The sequence below is a fragment of the Dromiciops gliroides genome, chromosome 4 (genome assembly GCF_019393635.1).
Source record: "Dromiciops gliroides isolate mDroGli1 chromosome 4, mDroGli1.pri, whole genome shotgun sequence".
NCBI lineage: Eukaryota > Metazoa > Chordata > Mammalia > Microbiotheria > Microbiotheriidae > Dromiciops > Dromiciops gliroides.
Window position 1 is genome coordinate 144,653,650 of NC_057864.1, and position 16,394 is coordinate 144,670,043.

Sequence of the window (16,394 nt, forward strand, 5' to 3'; positions counted from 1 at the left end):
TGAAGGAAGATAATAATCTTGAAGCTTTCTCCCATTTTTAACTGGTGTAGCTCCATTCTCTTTTGCCACTGTCATAGGGGCAGGAAGAGGACCATGAAACCAATCATAGTTTTGCCATGTCATATCATCTGAAGCATTATGTAGTATAACTTTGCTCTGCATGTAAGTCATCAATAGTACACACATATACACTCACATGTTATTCATGCCCCAGGTCCCCATCTCCAACCTCTCCTCCATAACCGTGCCACATTTTCCCATAGATCAGATTCAATCCTGGGCTAATAATCCTTAGACCTCAAACAGTGATTTTCTTTCTCTGGCTCTTGACCCTAGAACTTAAACTCTGAGAAAATATCCCAAATAAAGTTTGTACATGACTCATATCTTTTGGGTTTCCCCCAAAGAGGGTAATAGGGTTCCCAACTCCCACATAAGTAAACAATTTAAAATATGGGTATTGAGATGGAAAACAGCCTTTAGTGAACACACTACAGAAAATGTATAAGACACAAAGTACTTGCAGGAACTTGTGAACAAATACAAACACAAATCATTCAAACAACTCATGAAATTTTCCCAAGAAAGTAAAGATAATTGGAGCAATACCACATAAATACTTCCCATTCACTTTAGATCTATACCACCTCAGCAACTCACAGCAATAGCAGGATTGGCAAGGTTCAGATCATTTGCCCTCATTTTCTTCCCTCCCTCCACTCCCATATCATAATTTTACTCCCTTAGCTGTAGGAAAATCTTCTGTTGAGAAGATTCTTTGGCTAGGAGGCTGGTCCTTGAGTGTTGGAACTCAGGAATTCTTGATCTTTTGGGATCTTTTGCATGCAAAGCCCATTTTCAGGAACTCTAGTCACTGACCTCTGCTCAGAAAAGGAAACAAGAAAAAAAGAAGGCAGTCAGGATCTAACAGCCCCTGAACTCTCATATTAGGCCACCTGGGCAAGTATAGGCACCTTCCTACATATTTTGCCAATTATCATATTCTGCTCCTGATGTGGGAGGTTAAGGGAAAGATCCCCCCCCACCTTGCTGTGCTTTGTTCTAGAAATCCAAGGGAGATAGTACAAAAGGAGTGAGTTGGCATCTTAGCTCACTTTCATAGAGTAGGGGGAATAAAGCAAGTCTTTGATAAGTATCTGTCTCCCCTGACTCTCAGTTGTCATTCCTCTTGGTGGCAGCCCCACTTACAGAGGATCAATCTGAAGAGTTTTCTGTGTCTTCTCAGACAGGAGCTAGGGAAGTCTACCTCAGTGGGAGCTGTTTTCTAGACAAAGGTCCATGGCCTGTATTCTTACGAAGTTATTTGGAGAGGTCATGATCAAATTGTTCAAGGGACTCCTCTGGTCATACCTTAAATATATATGTGTGTGTATGTGTACATACATACATGCATACCTACATTCATGCCTATGTATGATGATATCTAAAATTTAAGCTATTTTTTTACAACCCTGAAAAATGATCCACTTCTCATTTTTGAGATTTGCATGCTCCATTTCCCACTCCCCTCCCCATTAGAATCTGGGAAAGGTGAGCAACTGAAGGTGTTGCCAAGGGGCATGAGTGAGGGAGAGTCAGTATTTTCCTCCCACCTGCCTGTTTTTCTTTCTTTGGAATCTTGGTCAAGCCTCTTATTGACCCTTTGCTTCTCCTTTCTCCCCACTAAATATGAAGTTATATGTATTAGTGTCTGGAGATCATTTAAGGTTAAGGATTTAAAGTTGGTAGGAACCTCAGAGATCATCTAGTTTAACTCCATAGTTTTACAGGTAAGAAAACAGGGTCACAGAGGTTCAGAGGTTAAGAGGCTGAGTGGACTCAGAGCTAATAAATAGCATAATCAGGATGAGAACATTCTCAGCCCAGAGCTTTCCCCAAGCTTCCATTCTTCAAATTACTAAGTACAAGAAGGACAGTAGGAAATTACTTCCAATAATTTCATTCTTTAAAAAAACAACAACATGAGAAAACAAAAAATAATATAAAAATCAGACTTTTGATCTTATTAATATAAGAAACTTCTGAAGGGGGCAGGGGAATGATTTCTTTTACCAAAACAGATCAGCATATTTTCTGTAACTTACAGTATCAGAGAATTGTCTGGGTTAAGTGAGTTCCCCATGTGCACATAGCCAGGATGCATCCGAGTCAGGACTAGAATCCAGGTCATTCTGACTCAGAGGTCAGGTCTCTCTATATTATACCACTTTGCCTCTCTGAATGATTTCATTCTGTGTGTAAAAATGTTCAATTTTTAACTTAAGGAATTTCTTGTTTAATGGATAAATGCAATATATTTCTTTAAAGTAGAATATCCCTCTCATTGAAAGGAACTTGGGGTGTTTAACTTCAAGAAGAGAAAATTCAGAAGGGACATGGCAATTGTCTTGGGGAAGCAGGTTTATACTTGTTTTGTTTGCTGCCAGAAGGAAGAACTATGGACAATGTCTGGAAGTCCAGAGGTTTAATGAAAAAAGTCCTGGATGTGGCATCTGAGTGCCTGGGCTTACTTCCTGGCTCTGCCACTTAAAATGTGTGACCATGGACAAGTTACCTAACCTCTCTGGACATCACTTGCCTAATTTGCAAAGTGATGGGCTTAGACTTCATTTCCCATCTGCTACATTCCTTGGACTGGACAGTACTATCAACACACTCCCAGGAAACTGCTTCACCAGGAAACTCACCATTTTTCAAGATCGTATCAGCTTTGGTACTCACACCTCTTCAGCACTTGTAGTACTCTCTGCCTCTCTGAATGGAGGTAGGGGCTGAGCAAAGGAGACCAGGACAAAATCAGCACATTGAGAAAAGGTGAAGATTCTAGAAGTAGAAATGGAGAAAGCTTTATTATATTCATGGGGAACTTCATGAGAACCCCCCAAAGGGGAGAAAAAGACTTCCAGGAGCTATGAGTTACCTCCTTTGCCATATCATGTGGTCTAAACTTCAAACTACTTTCTCCCGGACTAGATACATACTTGTGGGAAAATGTGCCCCTGTTTTGGGAAAGGACTGTTTTGTAACACTTCTGTTGTTGTTGTTGTTGTTGTTGTTCAGTTGTGTCCAACTCTTCATTTCACCATTTGGGGTTTTCTTGGCAAAGATACTGGAATGGTTTGATGTTTCCTTCTCCAGTTTCTTTTACAGATGAGGAAACTGAGGCAAACAGGGTAAAATGACTTACCCATGGTCACACAGCTAGTGTCTGAGGCTGGATTTTAACTCATGAAGATGGGTCTTCCTAATTCCAAGCCCAGTGCTCTATCTGCTGTGCCAACTAGTTACCCCAAACCACTTTACTATACCACCTTAATAAAGATACATCTAAGAAAATTAATTGAGTCTGGCTGGCTAATTAATATCAACAGATAATTACTGGGAGCAGCACACCATTGGAGGGTTTCATGAGCTCTAGTACTAGAAAAATTCTGGGCTCTCTAGAGTCCCCTAGAACCCTTAGTGGAGAACCAGCAGTCATCCTCTGGAGAACTCACCCTGCCAGTGTGAGTGAAGGTTGGGAGAGGGAGCACTGAAAATGTCTGTATGAACCTATGAAACTGCAAAAAGTCAAATTTAGGTTTGATGTAAAGAAAAACTTCCTAACAATTGGAGCTGTTAAAAAATGGAATGGGCTGCCTTGGGAGGTTCATAGATGATAGGAATGATGATAGATGGCTCAGAGATGGAAGGGACCCTACAGGTCATCAAATACAACTCCCCCTCACTAGAGGTTGTATGACAAGTTCTTGGATATGTTGTAAGTGAAGATCCCTTTTTGGGGAAGGTTGGACTACGTGGCTACTGCCATCCCTTCCAGCTCTAAAGTTCTGTGATACTCTTGTGTCCCTAATTGTTTAGTAGTTATTATAAAGCATTGTGTATACTGAAAAGAGCACTGAATTTAGAATCAGAGGACATGGGGTATTGTCCTCTTTCTGCCATTTACAAGAAGTAAGATCTTAGAAAAGTAATTTAGCCTCTCTGAGACTCATCTTTTGTATCTGTAAAAAGGGGACCGACATCTTTGCAGTACTGACTTCGCAGGGTGGTTGTGAGGAAAATACTACAGAAACATGAGCTGTCATCATTTTCATCAGCACCACCATCATTATTCTCATCAAATAGGTTAAGAGCTCAGTCCTTTGATAGGAAGCTAGTTGCAGCTCAGTTCACCTGATAGTAGATTAAAATTGGGTTCTGTCTAAATGAATCACATATGACCAAAAGACTTGAGCACTCTGATCCTCTGCTTCTTTTGTGTCAGTACTCCCACTTAGAATGAGTACAAGGGCATGCCTTCTATTTCCTTGGATCTTATACCTTGTACAATGCAATCAATTCAGTAGGTGCTTAATTAAGGCTTGTTGAAGGAATTAGTGGATGGATGAATGAACGAAACATTTACTACAGCTTATTAAGATAGTCCCACAGCTGTCATACCAGAATTTCCAAATGTCTGCCACGTGTAGACATATTGCAATGAATCAGACCAACTGAATTATTTAAAGACATCTAATTTTGTTGAGATCATACAAATGTGTCTAGACTGGTTATTTCATTTAGTTAGAGCCCTATGGTAATGTGGCTGAAGCTGTGGGCTTGATCCCCATACTGTCAACTTAACATCAGTCAAAGAAAAACTATTCCATACCCACAGGGTTGATAGTTCTGAAATTTCAAGCACAAAGACTGGATGAGAAAGTATGGATAGTTTAGCACACACCTATTAATATTACAAAACAATCCAAATCACAGGTTTTATTGTCAATAGACTAGCAGCGTGATCTTTATATTTGAAGGACTATACTTTAAAGCATCATTTATAGACTTGGTATGAGAGGGGGAAAAGCTAGTAAATACATATTGCTTTTGAATGACAACAATGACATTTACATCATATGTAAAACTTTTTGCCTATGTGTTTTGCTGTTATAACTAGCACTTTTGAGGAGCAGGCATAGAGAAGTGAAAGGTCTAAATAGAATCACATGGAAAAATACTCACTATTCACAGACTGTAGACAGACCTAGGAATTATCTTGGTGGACCATTAGTTCCCTATGGGAACTTGCATTCATGGCTTTTCTCCTTGGTGTAAAGGCTAGCAAAAGTGATAACTCTTGGGGGCAGCTGGGTGGCACAGTGGATAAAGTACTGGCCCTGGATTCAGGAGGACCTGAGTTCAGATACGACCTCAGACACTTGACACTTACTAGCTGTGTAACCCTGGGCAAATCTCACTGCCTCACAAAAAAAGTGATAACTCCTGCTGGTGATTGATTATGGTGAAGTAAAAAGAGCACTAGGTTTAGAGTCAGAAAAATTGGTTTAACTTTTAGTCCAATTAGTACCTATGTGATATTGGGCAAGTTAATCTCTGTGCCTCAGTTTACTCATCTTTATTTTTGTTTGTTTTTTGCAGGGCTATGGGGGTTAAATGACTTGTCCAGGGTCACACAGCTAATAAGTGTCAAGTGTCTGAGATCAGATTTGAACTCAGGTACTCCTGAATCCAGGGCCGGTGCTTTATCCACTGCGCCACCTAGCTGCCCCAGTTTATTCATCTTTAAAATGCTTTATAAAATGATTGATTAGATGCTCTGTTTGGTTTTACTTATAAGCTTATAAGCTCCCTCCCTCCCCCTTCCCCCACCTCTTTCCCCTCCACCAGCATCATTTGGTGTGGCCTGAGGAAATGACTACTAATCACAGCCATCTGGAAACTCCTCTATCTACCTATATGTTTGGTGGGTTTCATGTGTTTCCCCTAGGACTTCCTTTCAACAAGTCGGAGTCCTGGAGCAGATTATCTTGTTTGTACCCAGAGAAGGTAAAAATCTTCCTGTTGTGTGTCCATTGGTTTGTGTTCATCTATGGTCAAAGGGAAGAACCTTGGTACATGGTAGACCTTGCCAGGAACCCATTTATGAGGTAGTGAGCTAGTGAGTATGTATGGGATACTATGTTTCTGACATTCCTTTTCAACATTCATTTGTGATTGGTACTGTGGCATACTTTATTACATGAATCATGAATTTCTGTGTGGAATATTTTAGAACCCTTTTTAAAATATGGTGGCATCTTAAAGAATTGGAAGATAAAATTGCCAAGCCACTATAAGTAAATTTTGAAAGATTGCAAGGAATCAAATCAGGCCTGTGAGTAGTTTCTGCATTTCCAATCTAGGTGAAATAGGAAGACCCAGTCTTTAAAAATATGAAAAGAATAAAGGGAAACAAAGAAAACTAGTTTATCACCAATATCTGCTGCAGAAGACAAGGCAGAAAAATCCTACAAAGATTCAACAAGACCCCTTAAATTAAATCAACATCTATTTAGATTTGATGACTTCCTTATGAAAATGGTTGGAGTGGAGGACAGTGAAAAATATATTTCAGGATTAAGAATGAGGATGGCTGAAAGCTAAACAAATCTTGTACCTACATATCATGAATATTTTCTTTAAGAAGAGAGTCAGGAGAACTTAGGCAAGGTGAGCATCAAAAAATTAAATCACAGAAAATGAATTTGATGATGTCAACAGATATTACTGTTAATAAATATAACAGATATTCCATTTATAGAAATAACTAGATACTGATATGGAAGTCACATTCAAATAACTGTCTTTGACCATTGACTTGTTAGAGCAAAGATCAATATCAATTATTCTTCAGTCATTTCAGGCATGTCTGACTCTTTGTGACTCCATTTAGGGTTTTCTTGGCAAAGATATGGAGTGTTTTGCCATTTCTTTCTTCAGCTCATTTTACAGATGAGGAGCTGAGGAAAATAGGGTTAAGTGACTTGCCTAGGGTCACATAGCTAGTAAGTGTTGGAGGTCAAATTTGAAATCAGGAAGTTGAGTATTCCTGACTTTAGTCTGGCAGTCTATCCACTGTGCCACCAAATAGAAAAATATAAATTCGGATATATGAATGCAATTTTATAAGTTCCAACCTGACATTTAAACAAGTTTTTGATGCAAAAAATAAGAAGTGAATAAAGGAACAGACATATGTTGACACATTTAAATGACCATTTCCTAAGTAAGTTTAATTAATGCAATTAATACTGAAAAGATTTCCTTATAGTCCACCTCTCACAGTCATGCATTGCTACCGGAAAAAAACATGGCTTTGACTGTATGGAGCTTTGTTGACAAGGTAACATCTTTATTTTTTGGTGTGTTAGTCAAATTTTCCTTGGCTTTCCTTCCAAGGAGCAAGCACCTTTCAATTTCATGTCTGCAGTCCCCTTCTATAGTTATTTTTGAGCCCAAGAATATAAAATCTGACACTGCTTCCATTTCTTCTACCTCTATTTGTTAAGAAGTGATGGGACCATTTGCCATGATCTTGGGTTTTTTTTTTTGATGTTAAGCTTCAAGCCAGCTTTTACAATGCCCTATTACACTCTAATTTAGAGGCTTCACATTCTGCCATCAGAGTGGAATCATCTGCATATCTGAGATTGTTGATATTTCTCCCAGACACCTTAACTCTGGCTTTTGATTTATCCATCCTAGCATTTCATATGATGGACTCTGCATATACGTTAAATAAATATGGTGACAACATAAAGCCTTATTGTATTCCTTTTCCAATCTTAAAACAATCAATTGTTCCATGTTTGGTTTGAACTGTGGCTTCTTAACCTACATACAGGTTCCTCAGGAGACAAGTAAGATGATCTGATATTCCCATCTCTTTGAGGATTTGCCATATATTGTTGTGATCTACACAGTCAAAAGCCTTGGTGTAGTTAATGGAGTAGAAGTAGATGCTTTTCTGGAATTTTCTTGCTTTCTCCATAATCAAGTGAATGTTAGCAATTTGATCTCCAGTTCCTCAACCTCTTTGAAAACCATCCTGTTCTTCTGGTAATTCTCAGTTGACCTGTTGTTGAAGTGTAGCTTGCAGTATCTTAAGCATAACCTTACAGGTGTGTGAAATGAGTGGAATTGTTTGGTAATTTGGACATTCCTTGGCATTGTTCTTCTTTAGGATTAGGACTCAAACTGATATTTTCCAACCAGTGGCATCATCTTTTAGGATTTTAAAATAGCTTAGCTGGAATTCCATCACCTTCACTAGCTTTATTGTTATCAATGCTTCCTAAGGCCCACTTGATTTTATACTCCAGGATGTCTGACTCTAGATCAGTAACCACACCATTGTACTTATTGGTGATTTAAAAATCTTTATTGTATAATTCTTCTGTATATTCTTACCACCTCTTCTTTATCTTTTCCAGTTCTGTTGAGTTTTATCTTCCCAGGTAGAAATGTAAACAACGTGACTTTTATTCTTTCATGTTTACCTTTTTTTGCTTTTCTTGAGTCTTCTGTTTGAATGTCAAATTTTTTGTTCAATTCTAGTCTTTTCATTAGGAATCTTTGGAAGATATCTATTTCATTGAATATCCATTTCCCCCCTGAAGGATTATAATGTTTTGTTGGGTAGGTTATTCTTGGTTGTAATTTTAGCTCCATTGCTTTTTGTAATATTATATTCCAAGCTCTCTCCTCTTTAATATGGAAGCTGCTAAAATTTGTGTGATCCTGACTATGGTTCCAAAATATTTGAATTTTTTTCTAATTTCTTGCAATATTTTCTCCTTGACCTGGGAACTCTGAAATTTGGCTACATTTAATTTTGGTTAATTTGATTGGGAATTTTCATTTTGGGATGTTTTTCAGGAGGTGATCAGTAGACTCCTTTAATTTCTATTTTATCCTCTGAATCTAAGCCATCAGGGCTGTTTTCTTTGATAATTTCTTGAAATATGCTATCTAGGCTCTTTTTATTTTTTGATCAGGACTTTCTGGTAGTCCAATAATTTTAAAATGATCTCGCCTCCATCTGTTTTCTAGGTCAGTTGTTTTTCCAATGAAGCATTCCACATTTTACCATATTTTTTCATTCTTTTGTCTTTGTTTTATTGTTTCTTGAAGTCACCTGGATTTATAGGCTTCCATTTTCCCAATTTGAATTTTTAAGGAATTATTCTCTTCAGTGAGGTTTTATACCTCATTTTTTCCATTTGGCCAATTCTCCTTTTAAAGTTCTTTTCTTCAGTGAATTTTTGTGCTTCTTTTACCATACTACCAGTTTTTAAAGGTGTTATTTTCTTTAGCAATTTTTGTGCCTCTTCTACCAAGCTATTAATTTTCTTTTCATTCTTTTCTTACATCTTTCTCACTTCTTTCCCCAATTTTTCTCTACCACTCATTTCTTTCTTTAGTTCTTCTAGGAATTCTTGCTGGCTTTGGGTTCAATTAACATTTTTTTTGAGGCTTGGCTTGTAGCTATTTTTACATTAGTTTCTTCTTCTAATTTTATGTCTTGGTCTTCCCAGCAGTTGTAGTAGTTTCTTATGATCAAGGTTTTTGTTGTTGTTTCCTCATTTTCCCAGCCTATTCCTTCATTTTGAACTTTATGTTAAAGTTGAGCTCTGCTCATTGTGGGGTGGCATGGTACTGTGTCAAGCTTCAGGCCTTTTTGTGCTACTGCTGTTTTCAAAGCTAGTTCTGGGGGTCTGCAAGTTATTAGTGCTTCCAAGGTTGTGTTATCCTGGGAGAGGTGTGGTCGTTGCTCTCTTGGTTTGTGTTCTGGTCTTCATCTGAGAAGAGACCCTGCTTCCCTGTAGCTGTAAATACTAGCACTCCTCTTGGCTCTGAAACTGTAACTAGGGCCCCTGGTCCCTTGTGAACAATAACAACTGCTCCTCTCTGTCCTCTTCTCCTTGTCCTTGTCCTTGTCCCTCTCCTTCTTCAGGGTTAAATGACTTGCTCAGGGTCACACAGCTAGTACGTGTCAAGTGTCTGAGGTCGTATTTGAACTCAGGTCCTCCTGAATCCAGGGTCAGTGTTTTATTTACTGTACCACCTAGCTGCCCCACCCCGCCATGTAATCTCTTTCTGGCCAGTTGTTCTACCCCCTTGTTATCTCTGGGCTAAGAGCTCCCAAAGCTGTTGTTGCTGCTGATGCTGTCAGCATCACTGCCTCCAGGGCCTACTGTGGGTGCTCTCATTGCACTTCAGGCTGATGCCTACTCCAGTGTTACAGACCTCTCCTGCAGACCTCCTAAGTTGTCTTAGGATGGGAAAATGTTTCCCTTTGACCTTTTGTTGGCTCTGCCACTCCAAAATTTGATTTGAGGCATTATTTTAAAGTTGTTTTGAGGGGAATGTTGGGAGAATTCAGCTGGGTCCTGGCCTATACTCTTCAATTTTTGGCTCTGTCCCACTAATATACTATTGGTTATGCTATAAATTCATTCAGTCAGTCTGGAAAACAATTTGGAATAATAATTTTAAAAATGATGAAAATCGGAGCAGCTAGATGGCGCAGTGGATAGAGCACCGGCCCTGGAATCAGGACTACCTGAGTTCAAATCCAGCCTCAGACACTTAACACTTACTAGCTGTGTGACCCTGGACAAGTCACTTAACCCCAATTGCCTCACTAAAAAAAAAAAAAAAGAAATGATGAAAATGTCCATATCATTTGACCCAGAGATCCCATTGCTAGGCATATATTATCAGGGAGGCCAAAGATAGAAGGAACAACTCCATGTATATATAAAAATATTCATAGCAGCACTTTTTGTGGTAGCAAAGAACTGGGATGAAAGTAGGTACCCATCTATTGTGGGGTGCCTAGAGAAAATATGGTACATTAATGTAGTAAATTATTACTGTTACTATGCTTTAAGAAATTACAAATATGAAGAATTCAGAGCAGTATATAAATATATAAATTGATGAAGAATGATAATATATACAGTGACCACAACAATTTAGCTGGAGAGAACCCTTTCTCCAGAAATACCCCCCCCAACAAATTAGATGCTGTGTAATTATAACAATCAGTTGACACCAGTTAAGAATCAAGAAAGTGCACTTCCCTCTCTTCAAAGTAGAAGTACTATAGATGTGTATGTAATATTGCATGTATTATCAAAGATGGTGATCCTGTTAGTTGATTTTACTAGATTGTAGTCTTTTTTTCCTTTCTTTAAAAATATTTGTCAGAAGGGATGGCTCACTGGCTAAGGGAGAAAGATATGGATATATTTAAAAATGAATATGATATAAAATTAAAATATATCAGTAAAAATAAAATATTTTAAAAAATAAAATAAAAATTTTAAAGTTGATTAAGAAAACATCAGTAACCAATGAAGCATACATACACTTCCTCATCTCTAGAAAATCTTTATGAGAATAATTGACAGAAGTATTAAGGGTATTCTTGATAAAGGTTTAATAAACTTGAGAAACTTCTTTTTCCATATATAATTGCTTATAACTTTTCATACACTGAAACCTCTAATCTCCTAGTATTAACTCAATATTGAAGTGATTGGCTATACAATTTAGTTAATTCTTATATAGAATTTTAGAGTTTGCAAAGTCCTTTACATACCTGGTTTTATTTGATCTTCACAATAACTCTGTGAGATAGGTGTTATTATTGTTCCCATTTTATAGATGAGAAAACTGAATCTTAGTAAGGTTAAAGGACTTGCCTGGAATCACATAGCTAGTAAGTGTTTGACAGGTATAAGATCTTCCTGGACTGCATGGCCAGCTCTCTATCTGTCATACCACCTACGTGCTTCAATGTATCAACAATGTAATATATAATAACACAAATATATAAATAACTATTTACAATATTTTAGCTGTGTGAAAAACAAGAGCCAGAGTCACCTCTGATCATTATTATAACCATAGATGGTTTCTTACTTTTGGAAACATAATTCCACTATCTAGTTTACCCAAGATACAAAATAAAGTCTCTCCTCTAGAATTCTTTTCATCCTCTTCACAAGATAAAGGTTAAAACAGATCTATCAGGAAAGGAAACCTCTCCATTTTCTAACTCTGTCTTTTCCAGTATCTATGACAGGAAAAATCTCTTCAATTTCTTTCAAGCCATTACTCTCTTTTCACTAGTCTTTTCATGCTAAAAGTAAAAAACCAATCATTTCCATAACATTCCATTTATTTCAACAACATATTAACAGTATTTATAGTCTCAATGGGGGGGGGTAGATAATGTTTTCCTGTCATGACTGAAAAGAGTCTGAGAGAAAACAGAGAGAGATGATGAATATTTGGTCTTTCTTTGTACGATTATTATAACCTTTAATTATCATTTGGATAAAGACCCACATAGTATCCTTATCAAATAAATAGATGAGACAAAACTAAAATGGATAGCTGTTGTGTTGAGGGATTAAGCCAGATCCCAAAGAGAAACTCACACATTAGAATACTAGGTTTGATTTAAGGAGAAGAAATTGAAGATAAATATTAAGTCTTTTACTTGAACTCAAAATAGTTGACTTCCAAAATAAAAAAAATGAGGATGTCTTATAGTTTATCTGAAAAAAATCTGGAGATTTTAGTGGACTGCAGGATTACTATAAGAAAATTGGTGATCCAACAATCAGAAAGTGCTCTTTGGATGCACTGAGGCACAGAGGCCAGGGCTAGCGAGGTCATGGTCCCCTTGCATGCTGCTGGATTAGACTGTATCAGGATTACTGCATACAGTTGTATATCCCATTTTAGGAAGAACATGGATAAACAGGACAGTGTTCAGAATGGGATGACTGGGATTATCAAAGGAATGTTTAGATTGAGGAAGGTATTGGGGCAGGGATGATGGGTGATAACAGTTGTCAAATACCTGAAGGGCTGTATTATAGAAACAAAATTAGAATTATTCTAGATAAAACTAGGAGATTTGGGTGGATGTGGCAGGGTGGTAGGCCTGGGTTTTATGTAAGGATGAAATTTTAACAATTAGATTTCTATCAAAGGGGGATAGGCTGCATTAGGAGGCAGTTTTCCTGTTACTAGAAGTCTAATAAGAGAGGCTGAAAAAAAAATTAGGGGCAGCTAGGTGGCGCAGTGGATAGAGCACTGGCCCTGGAGTCAGGAGTACCTCAGTTCAAATCTGGCCTCAGACACTTAACACTTACTAGCTGTGTGACCCTGAGCAAGTTACTTAACTCCAATTGCCTCACTAAAAAAAAAAAAGAGAGAGAGAGAGGCTAGTTGACTACTTTTTGAATATGTTGTAGAACTTTTCTTGTTTTCTTAGCCTCAGTTTCCATCTGAAAAAGTTGAGGGATAATCTATAGTACCTACTTTCTAGAGTTGTTATGAAGTACAAAGGAGTACTTTGCATGCTTTAAAATACTATATATTAATAATGTCAGTTATTATTAATATTGTATTATATTACATCTTGGATTAGATAACTTCTGAAGGTACTCGCAAGAATTCTCTGAATGGCATTTCAGAAGATCACATGGTTTATGGTTATAAAGTAGCTAGGGTAACAGGGATTACATTTGTACCATATTTTAAAGGGTAATTGAAGCCCTTCAGCTCAAGGAACAGAGAGCAGTACCCTCATGCTTGTTTATTGTTTGAGCTATTTGACCTTCCAGTTTCTCTCAACCTTGATTGGTTCTGTCAGCTCTTCTTTCTCTTATTGGCTGCTGAGATTGGAAAGTAAGACTAAACCTTTGGACAGCCAACCCAACAGAAAAAGCCTTTGGAAATGGGAGATGCCTATTACTGCCTATGACAGAATGTAGGGGTAGGAGGCAAGAGTTGAAAATAGTAACCCCAAGGAGATTGAAATGCATGGCATGGTTCAGTTCTCAGATTTAACTGTTGACACACGCGTTCACAGCGATGACTAGCTACAAGGGTGGGAGCTTGCAGCATGAACAGGAGTAGTATACCACACTGTTCCTTCTAGGTTTGGCACCCTGTGGTTTCCTGCCTCATCAAATGGCCGTTGCATGCCGGTGATGATTCATGGCATTTGGAAAGTGTGTCTGTATGCTGAAAAGGGAAGTGAAAAATTACACAGCCAAGGTCAGTGGAGGACAGGAAGGGGGCTGTAATGAGATGTTCAGTTTTACTTTGGAAAATGAGAGACAGAGAGAGAAGCAGAAAGAGGCAGAGAGACAGAGAGAAAAACACAGGCAAAGAGAGACAGAAGCAATCAGAGATGGAGAGAGAGACAGATACAGAGATAGAGACAAATAGAGACAGAGACAAACAAAGGCAGAGAGACAGGGGCATATATGTACATATATATCTATATATATGCAGGTATATCTGTGTGTGTATGTATGTACACATATATACATATACATCAATTTATCCATATATGAAGAGAGAGAAAGAGAGAGAGACAAACCAGATGATGTTTAATGGGGCACATATGCAACTCTAACGTAATACCTTGGAAGAGACTACAGGTCTTGGCCAGAAGTGCTGAGAGTATGTCAGAAGAAGCTGGGTGATTCAGTGAATGTCCATCTTCCCCTCTGATTCAGGACCAGTTCAGTTTCTCAGGGTGGTGCCAGAGAACATGTTGTGGCTGTTATTGTCATCTACTGACTTTGATGCAAAACCTAAGGTCCTGACCCTTTGTGACTACTGGACCTCGTGTGACCCTTTTTGAATGTGTAAGGGGATTAACCTTGGTTTTGTGGCCTAATTCCAAGTTGAGCAATTACATTTGACCTAAGGTCTTCCTGTAGTTTCAGTTAAGTAGCCTATATCTGTGTGCACATTGAAGAGAACTGACGTAATTACTGGGATCAGTGTTACTGGGTTGGCCTTACCATAGTTAACTTTTTTTGTTTGTTTGTTCACATTGTGGCAGGAGAGGGGGAAGAATAGGACATAAGTATTCCTAGCAGCCAGTCCAAAGGATAGGGTTATTTGGGGATGGGGGAGGGAGTAGACTTTGTGCAAGTAAACCTGAAGACTGTGAGGGAGGGGCCATGAAATCATATCAATCACATATAGATGTCACACACATTCTAGGTTCACTTATTGGGGTGCTAATTTAACTAAACATTTATTACTGATTTATCATGTCATGAATGCTGACTGTACCAGGCAGCCTCAGCATGCATAATACAAAGCAACCCTCACCAATTTCACCCCAAAGCAAAGATAAATCCTTTCTACCTTAGTTTCTCTTTGTTCATCTAGCTTGAGCCCCAGCTAGAGCCACTGAATCTTGTAAAATATGGGTTTCCACACCTAGACAGCTGCATTTCAGTTGGGAAAGAAGTAATCCCTATAACAACTGCTCCCCGCCCCCCCTTCCCCGACCCCCGCAGCCATTTACTAAATGATAGTGTCTCTATAGTGCTGAGAATTAGCAAAAGACCTAGGCCTGAAAGATGTTAAGCCTGACCTAAAACACACACACACACACACACACACACACACACACACACACACACACACACACCGACCAAGAAGCAGGCTGCAGGCACAGAAGCATTTTAATTAAAAATAGAAACGTGACCGACAAGTCTAGTATTTTCCCTCAGCTATAAAAGAGTCAGACTGAACGATTTCTGAGATTCCTTCCAGCTTTGATAATTGATGAGCCTATACTTCTTCAGTTCATTGCTTTTCACTGTTATCTGAATCATCCCTAAGGAAACAATACAACATAGAAAGAACTAGTTAGAAATTTGGAGGGCTGGTAAAATTTTTGTGTGGGCCTAAAGACTTTGAACCCACCTGCAAATCTGCTTCAGAGATCACTTGGCTGAAAGTACCATTGACATAAATAGCATCTATATTTAGACTTCTATAAAAGTCACCATGATCATATTTTCCCTTTTTCCATTCTTCCCTTCTATCCCCAAGTGAAAACAACCAACCTAGGTAGTTTTGGTCAGGACAACCAACCTGTGTTTTCCTGGCTGGTAGGAGGTGGGGTGTAAGGGGAGTATCATTCTCATGCTGACAGGTCCTTTTCACAGGTCCATAGTCATTTTATTTCTGCTTTCCCAGAACTGTGTGTCCTGATTATGGCCTCAAGTAGGAAAGATATTTTGCTAGGTGCCTTCCATACTCCAGAGTTCATATTTTTATTCCCTAATAAGAATGCCTTGAGGAATATGAGATAAATGAAATTTAGCTCTTCACTGGAAAGAATGTAAATTCCTTGAGAGTAGGGATTATTGCATTCTTTGTACTTGTATCTTTAACTCAGCACAGTAGGTGCTGACACATAGTAGGTATTTAGCAAATGTTTGTTGATTGATTTTTTCCCCTCTTCTCTAGGGAGGGAGAATTAGAATTAGGCTTAGCTGCATTAACAAAGAGATCACTGTATGAAGAATGGTGAAAAGTCAAAACCCAAGAACATTTGAAAAACAATCCCCTTTGGATAGGGGAAAGGCCATGTCAATGCCCTCAAGAAGTACACAGAACAGAACAGAAAATATTAAAGGACAGGACATACTTGTGAAGTGATATTAGGACTTGCAGTGTATCCCGGAAAAGAATTTTTAAAAAAG

The 16,394-nt window shown here is 38.3% G+C and overlaps 1 long non-coding RNA gene across 2 annotated transcripts; it reads right to left on the bottom strand.

Moving 5' to 3' along the window:
• Positions 1–782: 782 nt before the first annotated feature.
• On the bottom strand, positions 783–14,446 carry LOC122753128. Of its 2 annotated transcripts, none has more exons than XR_006356245.1 (4): positions 14,305–14,446; positions 2,709–2,792; positions 2,106–2,252; positions 783–881 (listed from the first exon to the last, which is right to left on the bottom strand). It is a non-coding gene; the product is annotated as an uncharacterized LOC122753128 (long non-coding RNA). The 2 variants fall into 2 exon arrangements; XR_006356246.1 differs by having other exon boundaries at positions 2,709–2,844.
• Positions 14,447–16,394: the final 1,948 nt, after the last annotated feature.